Here is a 27,136-nt window from a genome sequence, read left to right on the forward strand (position 1 = left end):
GATTAGTATTAAGAATTATACACCTTAAAAATTCAAAGGTTGTGTTCTTATTTCTTTATACAAATTGTTATAATACTTATCAAACAACTTAAGTTTACTCTTCATGTTTATTCCTTTTTTTATGAGAGAAAACTAAAAGCATACCAGTAAGTCATAGTTTAATTCTGAATAAATATTTCAATAGGAAAAGAAACTTAAAGACTGATACATATAATTACGATACGTTATGTTCATGAGACTATAATAATGTTTTATGAATGTCTAATACATCGAAAAGCACAATTATTAGAACCTTTAAAAATATCAATAAAAATATATGATATTAAGCGTAATAACAAAAACTTTGGGGTAAAATTGAAATAATTTGTTTTCATTTCTATTCTTATTTTTCAGCTTTTCGTATAAAAAACCATCTCAAATATTCCACTGACCAATGCTCTGATAACCCATCATTTCCCTAATCGGTGTTTTGATAGTCGAGATTCTACTGTGCAAATTAAAATCTTTCATTTACGAAATCACTGAGAATTAAATCCTCCTATACATATAACTGCACTTTCTCTGACTAGTTTTTAGCTATCTCCGAATCCTCTTTTCGCAATAAAATCAACCAGACAAGCTTTCTAAAACATCCACCCAACTTGTATTCACAATACGCTGCGATCAAAAACAGCTTTAAAAAAATCCTCCATAACAAAGGAAAGCACTTTGTACAGCAGAATCGTCGGTTTTCCACTTAGGACCTGAGCTAGTATCATTCGAGTCAGTCTGGTGATTTTCAGAACGACTTCTATCATCACCGTTAATCCTGATAGTTTCTAATTTGTCGAGGAAAACCGCGAGAAAAGTGGTGTGGGTGCATGATACGCTTAAAGTCATGCCAGTCGACTCTGAGAAGCTCGTCCTCTTTGTGAAATTATATTGTAATCCAGAATACCTATTCCACCCTTACGAAATTGGCCTCGCAAGCTCACCTCTTTTCCTTCTTCGTAGACAGAAACAAGTTACGTGTACCAACGCGTCAACGTTTCACAGACACGCCTCTTGTACACTGGCTCACAAAAGTATTCAAACATTTATCATCAAAAACTTTTATATCATATATGATATATGTTATATGAAACGTGTTGAAATTTCATTAATACTGTAACGAAATATGGCTGTCGTTATATCGGTCAAAACAAAAATAAGATACAACCTGAGAAACAATTAAGAACTTATTAATCCTTATTTTTGGAATTTTAAAATGTAAAGAATTTGCATGTTCATCGTAAATAGTATGTTTGTATAATCAACGTCGTAATAAGAATCTCATCAATTATATAATAAATTCAAACGTTGCCTTTGTTTATATTCGTCGTATCATTCTCTTACTGTTCTACTTACAATTTTAGGTTACGTAATTACAGTTCCATGTATTAGATATTCTATTCTATCATACATCCCGTAAGTCAAATTTATATCCTGAACCATTTAAATTTATCTCAAGTTCTTTTAACGTGATTTAGGCCAAAGAATGGTGAACAATCTAGATGCTAATATACTGTTAAAATTTATTATTTATCTCTAAAATTCTTCCAAATAATTTTCACAGTCTCTTACTGTATATTTTGAATTATCAATCTGTAGATATAAATACAAAATCCTAGTTGATTAACTGTTTCTCTAACAATCTACCTCAAATATCGCTTAGTATACAAAACCAACAGGTACACTTAGTACTTGTGAGCGAGAGTGAAGATAGAAGCTATAAAACATTTACTGCAAATATATATGTAGTAAGAAATGAATATACAACATGAATAGCTATTTTTAATACATAATAAGTGTTAAATATGGTCTCACTGAATATCGAGGTTTGCGATAAAATAATTTTCTGATCTCTGCGAAATATATGCTTGCGTTAAATAAATATCTTGTGGTTTCAACATTTATTTTCAGATTGATTGCAAACTTTGCCAATATAATAATGATAATCGAGTCTCGCAACAGTACTAATAAAATTTCGAAATGTTTCGCATAATACATATAATATATATTCATAGAAGTTGTCTACAAGTGTTCGAATATGTTCGTGAACCTGTGTGCATTCATCTTCCGTTTCACCCTCCACTTTGGCCACTGTCTCCATTTTCAGAGAAACCTAACCAGAGATTGGTGGGACAAATTTTAGTCTTCGCTGGGTGGAAAAAGCGCGACCGTATCAAGCGGCAACGAGGGGAACGCTTAATTCCAAGACGAACAATAGCGACTTTGCACTGGGTCCGGATTTACGGACACTGATGCTATTTTCCGGTTTCCTCCGCTCTTCTTCCCGGGAAATTGAAGGGTTAACAGGCCACCGAGAAACTGTGGCTGACAAAATCGCTGCAATAAATACTTGGGAATTCTTCTTGTTGTGGCGTATAAAAATTCGACAATGTTCGTAGAAGGTTCCTTTCATGGACCTTTCTTTCTGTTTTAACTCAGTGTCTCTTCCTATTTTTGTATAAAGTGCTCGAGCTCATTATCGAGATAGAGGTATTAAAGTAGATGTTAAAACAGAAAAATAAAAAATAAAGAATAATTCTTTTCGGTAGAAAAGTACGTAAATTTCATACACGATATGATCAAAGAAGTTGGAAAGGTTTCAGTATTTTATAATCCACCTTTATACGATATTATCTACCTAAAGAGCCGTTCTAATTGGTATTCTACCTTATTTCTTTCAGACTTATCGTCGGTTTTCTAATCTAAATTCTCATCGTAGATCTTTCATGACAGTAACCTCCTGAGGAGGCCTTTAAATATTAAAGCAAAATTGTTCGTATTTTCTAAACATCAATGTTCTGTTAAAAAAAAGTATTGCTCTAATCCATGAGATTCGATAAACTTTATCATACTTACAATGTATATTTCTTCAACATAGTTTTATTCTTTCTCGAAGAAACATGGTTTCGAAGAATACTTTGAACAAGATACATATTCCGAACATCTGCTTCAAACTTGAAGTACCACTCGCTCCAAAGATACCACTTACTGCTTTACTATAAGTCCATAAACTCTCTCTTTCTCTCTCCCTCCCTCTCTCTCCAAATATATATTTTCATTTCTCAAAAGTTCCAATATCGCAGAATAAATCCTATCGATGAACTCCAAATCACTGAGACGTTAGACTTTGGTAACTAAAGAAAGTTAAAAAAAAGTTCCAGCAAATCAAAGTTATTTCAACCCTGAGCCCCAGACTGAAAACTGCACTTTCTAAACTGTTGCCAGACTCACAGCAACTGAAGTTCATTGAACCATCGTAATAACCAAGAAAACTGCGAAGCGCAGTTTGTTTCGCTGACCAACAGAGGTGAGCAAGAAATTTTTATTTCTGCAACAAATAACGATTATTTTATCTGCACCGGCGGCCACTCGTATTTCGTAGATTCGTCGTGACTTTTTCTCCGGGGGATTAGAAGTAAAATTTAACGCGAAAGCCTGCTACTTCATCCGTTTATCTTACTTTTCCACTTACTGACCTCTTAATTGAAACTGTAACTTTATCTCGCGTTATTCTCGATGACAGCCGCTCCCCGCCTTTGTAACGAGCCTTTGCGTAAATATTCATATTCTCTTAATCAAATCCAAACGCGATAAATCCCGCGTCTCTGTAATTAGCATGAGCTCTTGTTTCGTAATATTCCGAATTGCAAACGAAAACTCCCCGTCAAGAAATGATTTATAATGTATTGTGCTTCTTGTTGAATTTTATGTTTCTGCGTTGCATTGACAATATATTTTAATATCGGCTGGAAAAAGTAGCTTTCCAGTTGAATATAATGAAAAGAATTGATGATTTACTGAATATATTCGTATCTCTGTGTATTTTTTCTCCTTCTTGTTATATTTTGTAATACTTCATACATTTTATATTGCAATCTTTTGTATGTGATGTTACGTACGAGTTACGTATTTCGCCAACAAGGTTATTTTTTATTTTTCATAGAATAAATTTTTGAGAAAGAAAGTAGAACTAAATTGTTGAAAATTATAGAGCTAAATAAACGCATTAATTACACACCTATATCTAAAAACTAAAGTCTTACTAATTACAATAATTTATTGTTAATTCATTAATTACAATAATTGATACTTCTCTTGCACTTTAGTAAAACGGAACAATTATATTAGGCATTCATGTAGATATCTTCTTTGTTCAGGTCGCAGAAATATTTTCAAATAAATACAATTTCATCTGTACTTTTCATCTTTGATGTGAAATATTATTTTTCAACATCAAGCAGAAGAACATCGACGAAAATGTAATATTGATAGAATTTTTCAATAATTTATATTTATATTTTATTACATTCCGTATAAATGATTGGAAAATTATGACAATGTTACATGCTTGCTTTTATCCTTTTTCTCGATGTTGAGATTAATATCTTGCGACGAAAATACAAATTACAAATAAAATTTTACTCAATTGGAGATAAATATCAATAAATTGCAAGAGAAATAATAACAAATGTTCCATTTGACTAATGAAATCGATAACCTGTATTCCGTTTATTATTTGTTTTACACGTTTAAATATAATTATGTCAAGTGCTCGAAGAAATGAAAGTCGGAAGAACAATTTCGTTAATTTATTTGAACTCAGATCGATATTGAAAGCTAAATTTTTCCTACGTCCCGTGTCCTACGCAATTGGGACAAACCATAGCCTCGAGAGCCCAGAAGATTGAAAGAAAGAAAATTGAAAAATTTAATTAGAGTACTATACCTAAGGTAATTGCGAACAATCAATTACAATTTAGACAAAATTAAGGAGTACCGATTTATTCCCATGTTTTCCTTGCCACTAAATTATAAATCATATACTTTGTAACTGATTGTTTTGTAACAGATCTCGTAGATATGAAGAAATTTTGTAAAATTTAAAATATCATATTACTTCAATTTGGCTTGATTTAATTACATTGCATGTAGAAATGTGTACATCGCTTCAATGAACCTAATATACCTACATATTATATAATCACTGTTTTCTCATCTTCGGCAGCTCAGTTGATAGAGCGGTGCGCTGTAGCTGTTAACAAGCTGGCTTGTTAAGGTTACTATCTTCTCCTTAATTTTCCCTGTAGTACATTCATAGAGAAAAATCTTTCATGGAAGATATATATAAAATAATTAACGATGTTAATTTCTGCAGAACTTCTTAATATGAATTTAATCAATTTTATAATTATGTTCTGAAGTATGTCTATATATGTAACTAATTTTTATTAATTATAAAAAATGTATAATATATAATCATAAAATATTCCCATCTGTCTAGGAAATTTAATTATTTTGTGATCTCTAAATTGCTTTCTCTTTCTAATGTATTTAATATCACTTCTTATAATCATTGTTATTTTTGTCATCTATAAATCTTCATCATTAGATCGTAAAATATATTTTCAAAACATGCGACAGAGTGATGTTCTTGTCATCATAAACATTGTTAATGCGGGAATAACGAGATTTTTTGTTAACTTACGAAATCAGCGTATCCAATCGTTGATTCTATTAAAATGTAACGCGAAATATTGACATTCTTATCAAATAACAATTTTCTATGAAACTGGTTGGCAACGGGCAAAATGAGAAGAAGTTTTAAACTAAAAGATAAATTATCATCGCGAAACATAATTTGAAATTAAGAACGTTTTAAAAAACATTTACATGATATTATCGTGCATTAAGTTTCAGATTAGAAAATCAATTATCAGAAGATTATTAAATAACAAGGGCTAAAAAAAAACATTTTTAATGACGGTACATAGATACACAAAATTAATATAGAATTTTTACTCGTAGAATTTTAGTCTTAATATATTGAATTGATAGACATATTTGAAACATACAAGCCATAAAAATCCAATGGATAAATCTCCAACACAAAAAATGACAATTCACGTTCACTACATAAAAATTCGAGAACTGTGGTATCCATTAATTTCTTGAATATATCTATGTATGTTAAATGACATGAATATTAATACTCCCTTTGCCCAAAGGACACTGTACGCCAATTCCTAAATTAATTGCTGTTAGGGTAATTACAAATGTCAGTCAGAGTATTTTCGGAGAATTCGAATTACACGCTAGTCTTCCATAATTAGGAATTTAATTTGTCCTAGTGGAAATTATGTAACATCGATATCCTGCTACTAAATTGATGTTAAAATACATCGCGATAGAGGTAGTAGTAGGTCATGTAAAAGTGGCAACTAGATTGAATATAAATTTTCAAAATTTGAAACTTTCTAATAACTTGAAATTTTCTCTCATGAATCCAGAGATTTTTAGCCCTAGAACCAAAATTTCCATCTACGCAATTAGTTTTATATAATGTGGTTTTACATAATAGAATCAGTTTTAGCACAATTATTTATTATTATTTATTATCTACTAATAATTTTGTTAAATAACAGGCTAAAAATGGAAAAAACCTATCAGGTCTACAGATACAGTCAAGACAAATGATCATTTAACGTTGTGATAAGCAATATTTTTAAAACTACAAATAGGACAGAAAATCTCTATATACAATGTGTCGATAAAACTATAAACATAGATAAACATCTAATTACAAGTCAAAGTCGTAAATGAATTAATTCATTTTTCAAACAAATGTGAAGCCATTCAAGCAAGATAATACAACACACGTTAACACATCGCGTTTGTATGATGTTCGAAGGTATAGAAGCTGCAATTGAACGTCGCGTCAGTATTGAAATTATTTCAAAGCGATGGACGACAACTACAAGCGGAATCTCTGTCATTAACTCGATACATCGCCGTCGCGTCGCACGAATGTTGTCTGATTTTCGCGTTCCTCTATTACACCAATCCTGCGAGTTCCACGTTCCAGTCGTATAACCAGGCGCTGGTCTGCGGCTCTGCCGCTTCTCTGCGACTGATTCCAAACGTCGATCACCGTTGATCGAATCAAATGTATTTTTGCGGCTTTATAACCGCGCTTCGCCGACTCGTTCGCGCGTGCCGTTCAGACCTACCATCGATTTTCCCTCCCGTTTTCAATTTGCCTGCTTCGCTGGAAACAGGACTTCATCTCGTTCCCAAACCGCAGGCCAACTTAATATCGTGTCAACCAAGTTTTCAGAACCTGATATTGGCCAGCTTCCGAAGTTAAGAAATACGCGTTTCAATCCAGAGTTGAAACGAGGAAAGATCAATGGATACATAGTTTGAAATTTCCAACTTTGATATTTTGAAATAGTTTGAAATTACGTTGAATTTCGATTGTGGTTGGATTTTTTGATAATAGCAAAAGCCAAGTGGACTTAAAATATGGCGTAAAAGAGTACGGTGAAGTGTTGATTATTCAAACTAATCGCGACACTCACTCGGATAATTGACATTTTTCCGATGCTTGTATCATTTTGTTTCTTATGAAATATTTATTACTCACCTTTTCCTAACTATTTTATGAATATTAATATTGAACGGAAATACAAATTGTTTAATAAAAGAGTGACAGTCTCTTACAGTTTTTATTCTTGTTTCTTAATCTTCCTTAGAAGAGATTATTTACAAATTTCCTTAGAAGAAATAATTTGTATCGTCAGTAGGTATTTGATAATTGAGGTTCTACTGTATTAGGTTAAACAACGAACTCTTTCGCCAGGTTTTGTTTTTACAGTTACAACATTACGTGGGCTTCCACAAATTGTGGTTTATTGATATACACGAATATTCAAACCAATGGAACACGGATGATAAAGAAGCAACGTAATATTGCAGGAAAATTATTTGTTATGGAAAATTTGATCAATAAATTATTCTACAATAAAGTATACCATAAACGGTAAATTTTGTATGAGTTACAGATAACAATAATTTACGATGAAGGTAGCTTTTACAGCCTTTTATAAATATGTAGGTTAATAGATTATTTAGATCTTTATAAAGTTTTTTGACAGAAAATATATTAAATATTGTGATTTCAGAAATGTAATTACAGAAAGCTTGGAAGAATATTTTAATAACAAAAACGAAACATTCAATAGCGACGAAATGAACGAATATAATCGTCAAATGGATAAAAGATAAAAACGAATATTGTATCGAAGACTGAATTATTAGAAATTTTAATTAAAATGATTTCTTGCGGTGAAACTATTCCTATTTTCACTTGTAGATTATAATTGCGTAGTTAATTCAGAATGGTTTAAATTGGTCGAGTACATTTCGAAATATTTGCTCAATCTCTAAAAATTGTAGGATAAAAAGTAGTAAAAGTATGTGTGGAAGGTTATTCAAATTGTACGTGGATCAATTCCCACGTATTCCCTTTATGGCTGGCATTCGACTGACATTTTCACAAAACCTCTATTTCCATGCCGAAACAAACAAAGTGCGCAGCACAAATAAGCTATCCAATGCAACCAGTAACTAACGCTGTGAAAATAAAATAACTACTCGTTCCACGATATTCACAATACACGTATTTACAGAAAGTCGATTAAAGTCATTACTAGCACTCACTAAAATATCGGATTGTTCGAAAAGATAATATACTTTTATAGAATTTTATAAAATAACGTACGTACCGCTTTTTTTTATTAACGTAGTGCCGTTTATTAAGTGACTTCATAACCACGTTTGAGATTGTTTCTGTAGATTTCTTGAATATTTGTTTCTTTCTTGCCGTAAAAAAAGTTTAATAAAGACCAGGAAATAAATGATAGAAAACTGTATATATTTAGGGAATAGGATGAATTAGACTACAACTATTCTAATTTTCTAGCACCGCTACTGGTTATGTAAAAGCTATTATTTGATTTGCTTCTCACTGATAAAATGTGAACAAGGGAAAATGGTCTACTTTATGAATAAAAACTTGCCAATTTTTATCTTTTCTTTTTCGATGTAGAATTTTTGATTTTAACGTACTTGATGTTCAACTAGCAACGTTTACTCAAATTTAACATTTTCGTTGTTTGACAAAAATTGTTAATAAATAATTCTCTTCTACATCCATCAAATGCACAAAACTGAATATCGACATACTGAAACCTTACAAACTGTCCAAACAACTCGATAGATCAAACTCGCTAAGGCAAATCGAACTACAATAAATTAAACTCAGTAAACAGTAATACAATGTTATATAACTCACTGCTGGTAATTACAGGTTTCTTCTGTTCACGAATCATCGACGACTAGTTCTACGCAACAACAGCGACGACGAACTAAAAGATATTCCATGACTGTGCCCTCGCCGTAACAACAACGCGACCATTTCAATCGATGGAAGAAGCAAGACAAATTTTCCACTTTCTCCCCACCCAGCCAATCAATCGAACGATCAAATCCCGCCAAAAATTCTCGGCGTATCCATGCACGAGACGAACACAGCTTCTGTATCAGTGTCACTTTTGTTGGCCCATTTCGATTCGCAAATGAACCGATCGTTCAACCGCAACCCACCAGCCGCCCGTAAAAGCGAAGCCCAGCAAAGTTCCCGACCAATCTGATTCCGAGTCGAATTTCGATTTCGCCACAGACCGAACGTCCCATTCGATTGTACGCTTTGCCACTGCTCTCTTATGGCAAACACTGGAACACACCGTCCTTCTGACAACCGGGTAAATCGAAAACCAGCGTGTCTGCAGATCTCTGTCGACATCGAGTCGGAAGCTTTGCTGACGCTTTTAATCGTTCCTTCCAAAGGAACTCGTTATGAATGCTAATGAGTTCAAGACTGTTCCTTCAAAATTACCTCCTCCCTTCTCAAATTTTCTTTTTTCTCTTTTTTTTATATGCATGCGCGGAGCATGAGGATTTGGAAAGCTTCTGAATCCAGCAGCTACTCGATTGTTAAATTTTAGCAAGATCATATGCCAATATCACAAATGTGAAATTTGATAGATTGTAGAAATTCATAATTTTACGTAACATTATAAGATAATTCAGAAAGTAATAGAATCAAGATTAGTATAAAATCATTGTATTATTGTAGGTAATATGTTTGTTGTAACATTTATCTTTTGATCGAATTAAAAAAGACGTTCAACCAATTTCTTTAATGAGGATATGAAAATTTACGGATTCGTATAATATGGCATATAAGAATTGTACTATGTCCGACACAAAAGAGGACAAGACTAGACAAACTCACTCCATATCAATTAAATATTAACACACAACTAGATTAATACATAAAATACAAATTATAAACTTTCCATATCATTATCCTAAATATTATTTCTCTTTCGTCTTCATTTGCACTCCTACCTTTTTCTCTCCGTATGTTTCACATATTCCATACATCCTCCTTTCCCACTTTAAACAGTTTTAAACCTACTACGATCTTTGAATCATTTTCACAATTTTTACAATAAGGAACATAACTTACCATGTTCGACATCCGTAATAAGTAACGTAAATGATTAATAGAATGTGAATATTTATATGCAAATTTACACGTTTACGAATAAGACACAAGAAATCGAATCTAAATAAGGATTTCGTTCAGCCCTTGAAGCTTACAAACGACACTTTAATTCGTACTTTAATGATACTTTAATAAGTAAAGAATTCTGAGTAGAAAATCTGGTGTTTCTCAAAAAATCACACGAAGGGATTCTTATTAATTTATCATCGTATATCAAAGTTCTGTACCTGAAATTCAAAGTTCTTGCAAAAGGAGAATGCGATCGGACAGAGGAAAAATCCAAAGATCTCGCCAGTTACACGTAACGACCGGAACTCGCCACCTTCGCTTTATTAGCACTATGTCATTGGTGACTGGAGCGATTGAACTTCTTACAATTGTAAAAATTGAATGAAAATTAACAGTTAGAACATTTTGAGTATAACCGATAAATAGAAGATACTTTGAAATAAAAAGTGCCCCATTGAACAATTAAACATTTTTATTAGAACATCAATAAAAAAAAAGTGAGAAAAAATCTTGCATCTAACGGTGCACTGTGTTTGCATCCATATGTTTGAGGGGCAATCTACGAATATTATTATAAACATATCTTAGAAAATAATGGCAAATGCTGCTTTATAATCATATAATTGAAGTTAGAAGTGTGCACATACCTTACTATTACATATAGAATTAAGCAAATACTGTTTACTAATATCTTCTACGCGTTTCAACGATATATTCTGCACGTTTTGCTTGCGACGAAGTAACAAATGCGAATGATTTGTTGAAATAAACGAAGCCTTGTTATAATATGTCGCTATCAACTGTTACCAAGGCGCCACGGTGGTCACCCGTGACCACCAATAAGATAAACGGTCCATCGGGGAAAAATGTTGTTTTACATCGTCAATTTATTATTATTTTGCCATTATATGCTTTGAATAATAAAAATACTCCCGTGGTGTCCTGAGCGAAACATGTGATTTCGGCGTGGCAGTCAAAGAGCTACGAAAGTTTACGAGTAGTTCGCTACTCATGACGTGATACATGAAACGTATCAACCAGAAGAGAAGAATCTAATAGAAAATCGAGAGGGTCGATCATCCCCTAGAATTCCTCTCTAATTCGTTAAACGCGGCAATGCTGTTGCGTGATACGTGTCCCGGTTGCGGGATACCTGATATGTAGCTAGTTGTGTGCGTATCGAGCGAGCAGCACCAGATTCTCGTCTAGTCTTCTCAATGGTGTCCGAAACAGTAAATGGTGAAGCTTTATTGAAAAGCGCCGATTTACGAGATTTGTAGAACCTGAATTGTAGATTAATAGAGGAAAAATGAGACGAGTTATTCGTTGGTTTTTATTTGGAAAACTGTTATCGAAAATTTCCTGTTGTTTTGTACATACGAGTATCGTTGGCTTCCTGGAAGAGTCGCGTGACCGACGAAAACAAATTTTTCAGGAAATCGATTTGGAGTAGAAAATTGTTAATTGCTCGATCGTTTAGCAATAACACGTCTCTTTTTTTATTTGAAAAGTAACTTTTACTTTTTGGAATTTTCTCTTTTTATATAAATTAAGAAATCTTTATTTCGATTTCCAAGTTTAGATTCCTAATCGAAAAGTCTTTGGATTTCAATGATCTGCAAGAAAATGATGTTTCTGTATTGTATATTGCTTACCACCACGAAAAGAATCGAAATAGTATTTGTAACATTTTTCTTGTTGCATAGTGCAATTTTGTTGGATAAAATGATAGTCTCATAGAAAATAGTTCGATTTGGAGTCCACTCGTGCTGAGATTTTAAAATTGACAATTTTTTTGACTGTGCCACTCTTTCAACAAACGAACGATATATATGTATTATATTTTTAAATGGATGTGATATTAGATTTAGTTATTTATGTTGCAACTGGTAGTACGTATTCTATTTTATTTCGATCGAAATGGAAGTGAATTAAGGAATTGATATTAAATTGAGGAAATTCGATTCACCAGACAATATGTTCAGTTTTATATCCATATCCTTAATTGGAAGATTAAATCCTCTTAGTTTCCTGATAAAAGTAGTAGCAGATTAAATGTGATTATCGTTCTTACTCATCTACTAATGCACATTATTTATGTATGTTTATCGTATGGATGTTCATGAGAAATTTAGTGAAACTTGCATAAATAATTTACTAAGTATCAAAGTGTTGTGATACATTTTTTTATGTTATTTTATTCTAAACTGAATAGTCATCAGTAATAATTTTTATTATTTTCTCAGTGAAGAATATGTACTCCAATTTCTCATAACTGTAACTATAAAATCTGCAAGTATCCGAAATCAGATACGTGCAATTACGAGGTCACACATAGTGAATTTTAACTTAAAATATTTCATATTTACATGTAATACAAATCTCATAAAAAGACCACGAGTCATTCAGATTTGCAGTCGCTTAAAATGCAGCACCATGCTGTCAACTTTAAAAACAAATTGCATAAAAAGTTCGAAATATCAATATTTAAAATATCACAGTATGTCAGTCGAATCTAACACTAGTGCAAACCATATTTTCCCCCTAAAATACGTACACCATGTAGTAAAAATAAAAAGAAAAAACGCGGACTCTGCATCTGTCACTGGCCACAGCACTGCTAGAATGCTTGGGGTAGATCAGTATAGCGCATGTGCGAGTGAAAGGTTGCAAAGGTTCGACTATGCGAAGAGGAGGATAACGAAGTGTCGAGAATTAGGTTCCGCTTTGATCGATGATGTCTCGCCAACGGGAAGGTATATCGAACTCAAACGAAGTTGATATTAGAAGGAAAGATTAACTACCTTTTAGTATACTAATTGTATCGTATAAAATTTTCCTTTGTAGCGATGACAGTATATTTAGAATGATTTATTAAGATTTTACATGATACGATTGAGTTATAGTAGACACTTTAGATTAGATTTGAAATTAGATTCTTTTAGGCAATAAATAGAACTTAAATGAAGATTAATTTCATCTATCATAATGCATATCCTTCGCTTCAAATATTTTACACGTTTTCTACAGATACTGTATATTTTATACACTTTTGTATTAAATTTTACATAAATGTATAAATATTCGCAATCTGCTAATCAGCTTTCCTCGACATACGACTTCCCTCGACAAAACTACCATGCGTGTTTAAAAAGTCACAAATATCGCCACACGTCTTATACTTAAAAACGAAACAACAAAAATATAATAAATATTTCATTCGAGTCGAACGCCGTAAATCTTCCAATCTCGATACCGAGCGTAACCCAAATTCGAGGCATCATAGATCACGGAACAGCACAGCCCCGTACAACAAATTCCGCCGTCAGTCAGGGAGTCTTTTTTATCTCCCCGCGCCTCTTATCGTCTCTCGTTTCGAATATCATCGAGAAGAAAAAGATCATGGGGGCTCGAGAGGAGTCGCGGGGAACTTTCTCGATAGGGTGGTATCGCGAGAAGGAAACTTTGCGAATTTATCAGGAACCGAAACGTACCGCGATGAGTTATCGTTCCTACAACGTACAATCGTACGCAGGAATAATATTTATGTCGACGTTTGGAAACGGGCCGTCGCGATATAAGTCCGAAGAATCGTTCGACGAATAAATGCTCGAATTTCGACTAGTGTACCATGGATGGTTTTAGTTCTTTTTTCTTCTATCAGTCTTTTTTTCTGTTACTTTTTCTTCTTTTTTTCTGCTTTTATTTCTATATTTCTTCTAAGAACTCTTTTATTTCTTGGGAAAATATCACAAAACGCACGGATCTCAATTTTTCGATATTTTTGTATTGAAATTTATTGAAAAATTTGAGATTTATACACTTGTTGAGTGACCGTAGTATTTTGTTTCCTCTATGTATACAAGTTCTCAGGCAATCCAAGCCCTTAATATTCACTATCACGGGAATAGTCAGTGGCTCATACAACTCATGGCTCACAAAAGTATTCGAGTACTTACAGAAACTTTCCACAAATATGTCAAATGTTTATTAGTCGAAACATTTCGAAATTGGCATGGGATGGGACACAATAGTGACAATTAGATTGAAAGAAATAAAAATCAAGTTTGAAACAAGTCTAAAAATGTACATAAAAGTTACAAGATACCTAATGCAAATATATATTTCATCGAAGATTTAAAAAGTCAACTATCCATTGTATTAAGAAGCTTCAATCTTCGGTGAAACCATCTTTGACACTTATTATACAATATATGTTTACGATAGCTGTTCACACTGTGGCTATATTAATTTTCTACTAAATATATACATGTATATTTTTTCAATAAATATTTTGTAACTTCTATTCGTATGTTACATTATCAAGTTGCTTTCAAATTCTTATACAGTCACGATAGCCATGTCTCTCTACAATATCTCTTTACAGTATTTAATGAAATTTCAAAATGCTTTATAATACGTGTAACACACAAAGTATATATGTAAAAGTTTCCAAATACTTTCTTAGATTTATATAGATTTTGTATAGGCTGATGGATCTTGAATTTTTCCATTCTTCATTCCAGTTACTTTTTGCTCTCGCGGCTCGTCGATCGCAAACAGGGGAAAGGATGCTCGCGAGACAAGCACACGATCGAATCCGCGCGTCTCCACGATTAATGCTAGTTATTTGCATGAGAAATTGAAATAGGAGGTGATTTTTGCGAGATTACTTCCGACGATGCAGCTCGCCACTCTGTCGCGGCGTCGCGACGATAAATTACGCGAAACGAGCAGATATTTCTGGAAATCCCGGATGGAGTTTTGAAATACCGCGCGGATTAGGAATTAGGGTGGATTTGTTTCAAGAAATACGCGACGAACGAAGATTGTGAAGAACGTGAAATAGATTAAAGATTCGGGAGAAATGGACCAGATATGGAGAAATATTTAATGGCTGGTGATTAGTACTTGGTAAGTTTGAACGATTCAGACAGTGATGAACTGTTGAGATTTGAAGAGACTCCTCGGAGCTTTTTATTGTTACGATCGATCACTAGTTTTTGTGAAAAAGAAATTGTCTCCGATATATTCATTGTATATGTAGATACGGAAAATGCATAGGTTTAGATAGAATTATTGTTAGAGTGGTTCATATTTTATAAATCTTTTTATAAATTATTTTAGTGATTTTTCTTATCGTGAATTTGACAAAGTTTCATACAAAACATTCTTTTGTGTATCTACATTAATCCTTCGTAGACAAAGTGGATTATTCCCAATCCAAGTGAAGTGTGGTCTTTTCTATTAATTCTTATCTTTATCGAAAAAGAAATTCCAAATATTCCGTTCTAAATATTCCAAAATAATACTAGATACATTGATAAATATCTCAAAACTTTCCCGGAGTTTTTAACTGCTGGAATAGTATAAAAATTGAATGTACTTCCGAACAGGTACACACTCCGATTTCGATGAAAGTCATATACGTATACTCCTGTGGTCCAAATTATATCGGATTGTATGAACTGACAGTATAGAAATGACGGAAACCAGGAATATCTTCTACCTTCGTAAACTTGTTATCTTGATTTGTGCAAAGTTTGTTTCCAGCAATTACTTTCTCTAATTATTAATGCACTAAACATATAATAGTTATTAATAGAGAATATCTTGCCATTACAGGAACATTAAAGGTACGTTCAGACGACCAATATTATTGTCAATATTATTCTCAATATTCAGGGTTCTCGGCGTTGTATTGACAATATACGTTGTATATATATTGATTGACTAGAGTCTGGAGGGTCTCTTATGTACGATAATGTTGAGAAACCTGAATATTGACAATAATATTGATCGTCTGAACGCTTCTTAACATTCAAGATGAAGTTAATAAATAGCGTGTAAAATTGTTCGTAATAAATCTCCTAATTTTATTATATCATTCTACTTCCGTTTTCGCCCTTTTGTATTTCCAGCATGAATTCCTACCACTCATCTATCCTCAAATCGTTTTATTCCGCGTTTTATGAACCACGTTGGTCGCGATAAAGCGCAGAAACACTATTCCATCGCGTCGACGGAGCCACGCTCACCGAACGACCACTTACAGCCATAGTTCTTCCAAATTGTCGAAATGGACGTTAAAGATAAGTAGTAATAAACAGTCAGCCAGCTTCCAACAACTGTCTCAGGGTCAAATGGGCAAATTTAATAGACTGTGCGAGATTTAGTCCCTTCGTCGACATACGATCATAATTTATAACAGTCGATACGTACTTCCGGTTTGCACGTTATACAATATGTAGTTGGAAAGCACAGAAATTATTTTATCACGCTCTCTCTCTCTCTCTCTCTTCAACCTTTGAATAATACTCTTACATTATAAACGACTTACAATGTATATTACACCATTGGAACTTAGGGTGTTTAATTCTATTGCTGGCTAATTTTAGGAAAAACTGGTCATCTTTCCAAAAGGATGCTGGATATCGTGAACATTACAGTAAAAATCCCAAAACCTATGGTAGCAATTTTTCCTTGTTTGTTCCTTTTTTGAAAATGTCATGTAAAAATGTCAAGAAATAATATTTCTGTAATTCGTGATTTACTTTCTGACGTTGAATATACATACAATGTATCTAACATGAAATAATATCTTCATACGTCTGCGATGAAAAGATAATTAAACTGAAAACATGACGTGCAATCATGCTTTTGAAAAGAGGAATAAAGGAAGTAAGAAAAATATCTATATTTTCTTGCGTGTTATAGAATTTTATAATTAATATGAGTGCAATGTTTGCAAATGTTGTATTAATTAAGTTTATGGATAATATAAATGTTATTAAAAAAATAATAATTTAACAAAGTAACAGTAAACATTTTACTGAATATCATATAATAAAATTAACAATTCAAGAAGTTTCGTATATTTCTGCGAATCGCATAATTTAATGAAGAATGCTTCTGTAAATCAGTGAAATATTGATGATTAAATTTCTGTTGCGTAGCATGCATTAAAAATTACTTTCAGTCTGGCACATTCCATTATAAATGAATTTTTTTAATCGGTTTCGTTGTTTGTTTGAATTTATGCAGCGGTTTCCCATTTTTCTCAATTTTTTATTCTTATACGACTGCATTTGGAATGTTCATTGTAATTAAATGCGTAAACAAATTTTCTCACGTTTCGACAATTCAAGAAATATTGTTTATTGGATTATGTAATTTTCTGTTTCCATAAAGTAAACTTAATCAAAATTTTCAATAACTTTTGTATTCGGAAACATTTTCACAATAGGTAGAGTCGTAATGGAAAAACTGAATAAGATTTCATTTATGAACTTAATATGCTCTTCGAAACAATAGAATTGCATTCGTCTGCTGAAAGTTTCAAAAAGAGTAACAAATCAAAAATCATTTTTTTACATTACATAAAAAATAAGTATACACTGTCATGTTCTAAACGTCTTTATATTAAAACGATATGTCCTCGGAATTTTGTCGAAAAATTATTTGCTGTACATACATTTCAATTAATAGATATTGAGATATGTAATTAATATAAATCTCTCCATTTGTTCCCAATTTTCCTTATTCTTCTTTATTCGGTCCTATCTTTGGTATTCAAAAATGTCATGAAATATCACAACGCATATTCTTGTTACGTACAACCGAAGCTCATCGTTGACACCAAAGTGTCATGTTTCCCATATCTTTACATACATACGTAATACATTCTCTAATTCTTAATCGACAGTTTAAGCATAATCAATCCCTCTGTTTTAACTGTTGTCGAGATGTTTCAAACGTTGGATTTATTTTATTTAATTGGAATACAATTCCTTACGTTAATTATATACCTGTGCATTGTCCTTACTATGACAAGTCCAATTATAATATTTCGTATGGCTAATTATTATCCTTAGAATTAGTTACCTTTGTCCCACCAAGATTTTTCGACACACTATCCTCTTTAATTTTTCGCTTCGTTTTAGTAATCCTGCTTCACATTTGTCGCAAATCGCAGAGAAAACAATCTCTTCTTTACCAAATTTTTACACCTCAGTTAACTAACATTATTCACTATAATTATATTTATAATCCTGTAGAATTTATTCCAACTAAAGTAACCGTGTTTTCTAAATTATTTTGTCCCTTTTTGCCACTCGTATATGTATATAAAGGTGTATTTCTCGTATGTATGCATGGCAATGAATTCTGGTCCATGTTTGGACTTTGTTTAAAACACACCTTGTCTCTTTCCCTATTCCTAATGTTGGGAAAAAGGTTCTTAATCTAAGGCACTCGCTTAACATTTCCACTTTCACTGATGCCATACATTGCATCCATTACCTGATTGTAGGTAAGTAACTCTACTTACACATCTGTTGCAATTTTTCCTTTTCGATGTATTGAGAGTAGAAAAGCATAAAAAATAATGAATTATACGTAAGTAAATCGAGCCCCCTCCCGCACTTTTATTTAGTAAATAATAATATTAATGAATCGACAAGTTACGAATTATACATTATAAACTTCTATCGTACAATTTTACGGCTTAACGTGGAAATAAGATGATCAGCTGACTTTTAATTTGTCGGTTTCATTTATCACATTACAAAATTTGATGCTGTTGTATAAGAAACTCGATTAGGGTTAATGGTTTGTAACTTATAACTTACTAATAGGGCGCTGATGATATAAAACCCAAATTTAGAAGTGGAGTGACAACTTTTTTTTTAATATTTTAGCAACCGTGTTGGAAGTTTTAACGAAGAAAAGAAGTCGCTGTGAAAATAAATGATCTTGGGAACAAAGATCGTTACCATGACCGTTACGATCGATCGACCAAATGATAAGATCTCAATAGACCATCTATGCAAATTCTATCTTTCCTATAGATCTGTAGGCAACATTGATGGATGAACCAAATAGTCATTAAGCTAACTACGTATCAATAAGTTGATAATGAACACCAAACATCAAAGTATTAAGGTGAAAATTAAAAAAACTCTTTAGAAATAATGCTAAGGATAACGCTGATTAAAGAACAGACCAAATATAGAATATAGAATAGTGATTCAGTTTTTCAGAAGATACCAAGCAAGATTTGAAACTTACAGTCATTGGAAAGGGAATTTTATTTGCAAATATTCCCTTTATAACACCGAAACCACATCGATCCTCTTCAGCTGTATGAACTTAAGTTCGACTAAATGGCTGAAAAAGTATGTATACGACAAATGTCATATGGATAATAGGACGACGAGTCAATAATGGAGAAATTAGGTTACGAATATGCGCCACTTTTCACCCTCGAGTGTGTATGAGCTTAAATCGATATCCATTTTTATTTGTTCCTCCTTTTTTTTCTCGTTGTTTCAGGGCGCCTGTTATTATAGGCGGAAACAGAATCCTCGCAAGGGAACGTTGGACCGGTTTAACTGGCTGGAAATAATGCGGTTATTAATTTATTACCAGACTTTAATAAGCTGGAAACCATTCAAAGCAGCTAACATTTTATACCACCTTTTTTCTCCCTGTCTTTCTTTCGCACCGTGTAAACAAGCAAATTTATAGTTACGTATTTTCTCATCACTTTGCAACTTTATCGACAGCTGTCGACATTTTTACGCAGCATCTTCTTTCATTTCAATCTCGCAATACGTTTCGCAACAATATCAGTACGTCGCGAGTTGCGTATAGCAGAAATGTTTTGGAAAAAGGATGACTGCATTTCTGAAGAACTATTGTTTCGTATCGATTGTCAGGATTTTTTGGATAACCAGTTGCTTTTCCCTTGGCTGCGAGTTTGGTCTATTGAAATTTTCTTTAAAGCAGATTTATACAAAAATAAAAAAGCTTAATCACTTGTGAAAGTTTCTTAAGTGTCACAAGCAGTTGAATAAATTATATGAGATTAATTAAGTGTATTTATTGAATTTCGAAATTAGATGTTGAAATTTTACTTTCTTCTTATTTTTTTACCAAAAATTACGCATGAATTCATAATTACATGATAGTTAAGAAAGGTTGTTATTTTGACGAAACGTAGCCTCTGGTTGCTTATATCACAATTCCAGCTTGAAGATGAATTATATTGCGACAGTTCTTTTATACAAATTAAAAAAAAACCAAAGAAATATTATAATAATAATTCTATGAGTATTGAGCCAGATACATATATGTATGCAAAATAAATAAAAATGTTTTGACGGGGAATGCACTAATTTCACTAATAATTTACTAGTAACTACAATGAATCCTTCTTCTTTCCTTTATGTTCAACCTTAATTTTTATAAAACTGAGAGAAAGCCGCTGATATTATAGCTTAATCAATTGCAACATAAATTGTCTAAATATGATCTAATAAATTGTGTATAAATTAACAAATGCAGATCTGCCTGTAATTAATGAAATATTGGAATAAAATATGAAGGGAGAAAAAGAGGCATGTTTAGTAGAAATAATATGACAATTAATTAGTTCCACAAAAGGCACACGATTTATTCCTGCGAAAAAATAATTCTCATCAAACTACATGATGAATACTTGCAAAAATCTACATTTTCTGCATAATGCATAAAACGTTTTATTCACATAACACACCTTCAAATTTGACGTAGCGTTTTAAACGTTGCCTTTTAAACTGTGTTTCGTGCTATTACGAAGATATATATTTCACTACCGTAATAAATTCGATCTCCGAGTCTACTGTTGCGATACCAACGAAAGGATATAAACTATTTCCTTTCTTCTTTTTTACCGCTGATTCAAATCCCATAAAAATTGGGTACTTCTTTAAGAATATTCTTCGGGTATTCGAGATATAACTTAGATTTCAAGAGATAAAATTCATAGTGGAGTTACATGAATCCTGTTCTTGAATAGCTATAGCTTCTTTCCGCTGTCAGACTTTGGATGATACAGGAACGAATAAATACGCAAGATGCAGTGTAATAGAAAGCTAAAAGGAATTGTATTCTCGTTGAGCTGCTTCTGCTGAAAACTGTGTATATTCGTATTCCAGACTCAACTTTTATTCTTCTGTTTTCTTTTTATTGCCGTACGTTCTGCTCGAAGAATCGAGAAAAGAACATCGGGACAAATTACTCGACGTCTCCCATAATAGAGAATCGTCCAGAAGAAAAGCGATCTTCAGATTATACGAACCGAAGATAAACAAAATTACAAATTAAAAATAGTTATTATGGCTAAAATCTATTTTATAATGCTGAAGAATCAGAAACGAGAGCAAATGAATTGCGTTAAATTACATTGATAAATCGTGGAGAAAGGATTAGGGCAATGATTGGAATGAGGTATGACAAATTGTAAAAACTTCGACAGTGAGTTATACGATGAAGGATATACTTCGTCTGCCATCAAAAATTTGGAAGAAACGTATAGAATGTCACTAGTTTTGGTGAATAACGTTATGTAAGAGAGAAAAATAATACAGAGACGTTTTTTGTGTGCTATTGTTTAAAAGAGGGATTAAGATTTTTAGGTATATCGTATTCGTGGAAGCAAAATGAATGACGCTTTTATACCTCAAATATTTTTCTTTAATTTATCGTCTATCATTAATAACTATAATAGACCTTTAATAAATATTATATTTCAAATTATAATTTGAGTTTCATCATTTTTGGGAAAATTATGAAGGTTGATCCGTTTCAAAAATTTTAACAGTTGTGATGTTTGATTAAAATTTTTTTCTACAAGAGGAATCGATATTAAATTTTAGATTCAGTAGCAAAAAATTTATTACAGTTTAAGATGGAATAATCCATAGTATCTTTTGTATTACATATAATATTAAATATGTTATATTAATATCAGTAATTATTTTATTCGTCATAACCATATAGCAATAAAGTAATATAAAACTCATATTACTATATAAATTTTGTTATTATTAAATAACGTTCAATTTAATCAATTATTCTGCAAATATCCAAATTTATTTAAATGCAAAAGTATGTAATTAATTTGTAACTTTTTTTTAAACATAATAATTTTTAATTTATATTAATTTTATTTTGCAATATTGTAATTTTTGAATTTTAGGTCAGAAATACACATGCAAAATGCAGCTACATCTTAATGAAATATGATGATGAAATAAATACCGAATGGATACTTCTAACTGGGCTAGGAGGCAAGTTTTAGTACCGTAATCTTCTTATGCTTGTCTGCCATAAGAGATAACAGCGACTTTAGAGTATTAAAATCCATTACAATTATATACATTGCTGCAGCAACATGAAACATATATGAAGATTAAGATTTTTATGTTCTATCAGTCATATGAAAGTATTACGAGCGAAAGAAAAATTTACAACTAAACACGTGGTGATGTCACAGGTTGTTAACTCGTTTTGTTGCCGAGTATAACGTGATACCATAAAAACAAATATTGTTATGCAAGAAGATAATGATAGCTTTGGAATTATTTCAAATAGTTTAAGAGATCATCACCAAATGTATCTACTACATAAATCATAGTTAAAACTACATAAATCATAGTTTTAACTACTTTTAGTAGTGGAGAAAATGTGAGGCACCTGATATAACTAAGAATTTCTATGTAGACATTTTACAAAAGTCTGTAAAAATTGAAATTGAACAATCAGAGTTGTTCCTTTGTTTATATGAAAATATTCACAGTAAAAATAAAGAATAGTAGTGGTAGTAAGCAACTTTGATATATATATAGTAACTGAAGGCGTGATCAAATATATTGAAATATATTCCAATTTGACTGTGAAATTACAAACAACCCCATGGGAATTTTAGAAAGAAAAGACGATACACTACATGGATTCAGACTTGACCAAAGAAGATTGAAATCTTTCACGAACACTTCAATTCTATATAAATATTGCAATGTGTGATACTTTATAACAATATTTTACTTACAAAGATTTTATAAATTAAATATAGAAAAGTTATTTTCTAAATGGGTGATAGAAGATGAAAGAGAGAGAGGGAGTGTGTGTGTGTGTGTGTGTGTGTGTGTGTGTGTGTGTGTGTGTATATTGATGATCCAACCGACAATGCTTCTCTGTAATATCATATCAAACCGGTGATAACAAGAAGTGACAAAATTTATGCGACAAACTAACATAGTTTAACAAATTTGATAAATTTAATTTCCAACGATATTGAATCAAATTTTCTTTCCATCGCTCAAGGCTATTAAATCTAAATCACTATATGTGTATTCAATCTCCTCTTATCTCAACGCTTCTACTGATTACATTAATAATTACCTCAACTCTGACTGAACAACCCGAGGCTTCCGTAATCTAATCAGTTCTGTTTCCCAAAAGACCTGCACCCTTTAAATTCCGATCTGTTACACCTTTAGCCAACGCGTATGTAAGACTATCGCCTAATTCAACTCGAAATTCCGCAACCGAGTATGCAGAGCAACATTTCACAAGCAGCTCGAAGGTTGCCTTGTGACCAAGAGTCGCCATAGGGCCATACAGACTAACGATAAACACTCGGACCCGGGCCTTGGCGTTGCAGTCGTACGGGAATTAGATTGTCACACACGACCGACGCTTTATACGCTCGTTTCCCTGCACACGCGCGACTCGATCAAACTACACAACCACGAGTCAGCTTGACAACTTGAAATTATTCATGAATACTCCAATTTTATACTATGGTATCTATGCGTCTCTTGTAGAATGAAAATTCTTTGGCGTGAAATCCTGTCATCGAAAATTTCTAATTAGTAATGGTTATTTTGGAGAATTTCCATTTTATGAGAGATTTTTTATGGATATTAGAAGTTTTCGATTAGATTAAAAATTGTGAACCTCCGTAGAATTGTGGACAAATTTTTAATCTTTAGTCGGTTAAGAAAATCTTAAGTTGTTTCACAGTCAGCAGACGATTATGCATACTGTTATGTATTATTGATTAGTGAAATAATATCGTCGTCCATTCTCTGTTGGTTAAAAGACTCTTTTAAGAGAAGATAAACATTCTTTCGTTTTTTTCTGTTTTTTTTTTAATACTAACAATTAAAGCTGGGATGAAACCAGTGCGAGAACTTTAATAAAATATTGGTACCATTACACTCGTAGCAAATTCGAAGGAGGAAATATCGATTATTCGAAATGACAAACATGCAATTTCACATCGTCCATTATTCAGGTCAACAGTTTAACGATTCAATCGTCATTCTGTTCGCTTGCTTTCCAATCAACTACTTGTTAAATTAATTTTGCGGACAACCACACACAGTAAAGTTGTGTGTATTTTGCATCTTGTGTCTTCTTACTCACGTCCGTGAAAAAATTGATTCAATTTCACTTGAATGGATCAACCAATTTCATTGATCCATCACCTTGTTTAATACACACGGATAAGAATATTTTATTTATTTAACGATGAGATAAATTTATACGTTTTTAAAAACATAAAATTATTTTATTTTCATTCTTCGATAGTTAAGTATAGTTCAATATTAAAAACAACAAAGAAGAACATTAAATCATGAGTAAATCATAGATCATAGCTCGATAGACTCATGGTAAAAGATATAATTTATTGCGAATGTTGTGTATATTAAAAATTAATAATTTCATTTACTACAGTAAAAATTAAATTTCTTGTACATTTTCAATCTTCATCCTATTTTTCATACATAAGACCTTCCAATTATGCGAAACTCGATGCATAATGGCATAACAATCATACTTTACACATTCTTGTACTTTTCCTGAACTGGATCAACAAAGTGCTATTTTTTACGTCCTTTAAACATCTAATTAATGTTCGTTGGAATTAAATGTTCCAAAAAGAATAACAAAGGAATGTACACTGTTTCGTAGAAAACTATCGAAGAAAAAACCAAAACTGACCTATACGTCTTAGAACATTATAAAACCTGTAATCTTGAATCATAGTCTAAAAAATTTATATAAACCCAAATAAGCCCATTCGTACACTATAATTCGTACGTATAATTTACTAAACTTTCATAAACAATTTTCTATAATTCACTCAAAAACGAATATCGCTTCGCGTCTCTATTCCTTAGAACATCAGACAAATAGCAATTACTTAAAATAGGGTTTACGAAAGAATTATCGACGATTAACCATTTCGCTACGTAATTCTCCTGAAATCACGAAACTCGACAATAATGCAATAATTGAACGCTTCGCCAGATTGGACGAATCATCCAGTACGCATGATCTACGTAAAGTGGGTTATGCGGTAGTTACTAACGTCGAGGGCGGGCTATAAAGGGGAACGTTGTCCATTTGGCGCTATTCCTAGACCAAACATACGTCTCTCGATACTGAGTACCAAAATTCCTCTAGAAAGAGCCACCTTGTCCTGTTGTTCGTTCCTTGGAAGATCCACTCTATGGAACGCGCTACAAGTTGTCGATGCCGATATGGTCGACCTTCGCTACTTCTGGCAAGCATCCCTTGCGGATTATTATGGAACATCCTGCTACTACTGGACAATTGCAACGTAACGTTTCTAGATATTTTATACGTTCTAGATACGATTTCTCGTTTTCTTTCGACTAAAATTTTTACCACTTCTTTTTCTTCTTGTCAGAGAACTTCTGTTCTTTTAAACAGTTGTTTGAGAAATTTTTTTCACACGATGCAATAGTTTCTTTATACAATAGAATACTTCCTTCACGTATTTTCGTAAATAAGGGAGCATATTGAACATTTACAGTGATTAAAAATCGAAAGTAAGATATAAAAAGAATTAAATTCTCTAAACATGTAGGAGAACTGAAAAAATTGTAGGTAGTAAACGGTTTCTTAATATTTCTTTATATAATACAATAATATGAGTTATATTAGATAGTGAACGATCTGAGTATTCAATCAGACTAAGTTAGAAAACAGTTAATTATTCACCAAAAGGTGACAAGAACTGCGAAATCTTGAACGAGTTGACTGTATGTGCATTCAATGCTTTAGGTTGGCGGTAAAACAAATCTCGAAAGGAGTTGAACGCATGATCCTTTGTTTTCGAGAAATTAATCGAAACCAAGTATCGTACAGTAAGAAATACAAATTATTATACAATTTTAAGCCAAAGCAAATTTCGATAATTTTCAGTTAAATGTCATTTTCACTTTATCTCCTACTTTTCACATTTTCACATTATCTCCTATTTTCTCTTTAAAGCAAATAGTTTTTGGAAAAAAGAAACACTGAGCTTGGAGCATTATCTAAAACACGGTATCGACAAATTTAATTTCTTTGGAAGAGCCGTATTCACGATTAGGATTTTAATTTCACATCGTCAATTCAAGGTTCCTTATAAGGGTCCTACAATGATTGCAAGTAACGAACAGGATTTTTCAACCTGTTTTGCCATTTCATTAAGGCTATATACTGAAGTCGCCACGATCTCGCTGGAAGAGGGCAGATATTTGAGTTTCTAATAGGGAGGGAAGTGCACCGATACCTGTTACGTAAACTCAGTTACAATCTAACTCTACTTTGATCACCAGCCAAATTAATATTGACCAGTCAGTTCAAATAAGATAGAGTTCGCGAGATTGAAGATACACTGTCGAACGTAAATAAGAATACTCGCACCGTTTGTATTGATAATTAAGCTGGATCAGCCGTAAAATACATAGATAAAAACTATTCTCCAGAAATACTACGATATATTTTTTATTTATTCTTTTTTTTTATCTTTAATGAAAAATATTTTTTATATTTATATTT

This window comes from Bombus bifarius, unplaced genomic scaffold, assembly GCF_011952205.1.
Source record: "Bombus bifarius isolate JDL3187 unplaced genomic scaffold, Bbif_JDL3187 scf7180000008366, whole genome shotgun sequence".
NCBI classification, from domain to species: Eukaryota; Metazoa; Arthropoda; class Insecta; order Hymenoptera; family Apidae; genus Bombus; species Bombus bifarius.